Raw genomic sequence first — 641 nt, forward strand, 5'->3', positions numbered from 1 at the left:
GCAGCCAAGAAAAAAAAAAAAAGAAAACAAACAGACGTGTTTAAATTAACTGTTGTACAAAAAAAATGGTACCCAGCACAATGTTTTTTTTTTTATTTCTTTCTGAGTTAGAAACAGGAAACTTTTTAGGTTGCATTTTGACTCATTTTTGTAAGGATGTATGTTGTATGTTTAATTCTTTGATGACTAACATAAATAATGTGATGTGTGCGTATCAGAATTACGTATGCATGTTTATGTCAAATGGATGGCTGTTAAAATAATAAAAATCAGCTTTCATTTTTCTAAGTGTGGCCTGGTATGTAATTCTACTTCAAGTGGACTTAGATTCCCCGAAAAAATGAATATTTGCTGCTCACGGTTGTCCTGGCCAGAGAGGAAGTTGTACCTGAAAAACTGCAGTGCCAGGATTTCCCTGCTGCTGCTTAAAGGAGAACTACAGGGTCAGGGCTTTTCCTCAGGGTCACGGGAGGACACAAACTAGCGTCCTCCCGTCACCCAAAGCTCAGTAGCTCGCGGTATACTGAGATGCCGCAGCAGGGACGGATCCCGACATTACTGTCTGGATCCACCCAGCTGCGTGAGTGACAGCTGGCTTTGCCTATCTAGAGGCAGAGCCAGCTGTACCCGCCCCTCCCCCG

Source organism: Nanorana parkeri, unplaced genomic scaffold, assembly GCF_000935625.1.
Source record: "Nanorana parkeri isolate BGI_ZX_2015 unplaced genomic scaffold, ASM93562v1 scaffold15, whole genome shotgun sequence".
Lineage (NCBI taxonomy): Eukaryota > Metazoa > Chordata > Amphibia > Anura > Dicroglossidae > Nanorana > Nanorana parkeri.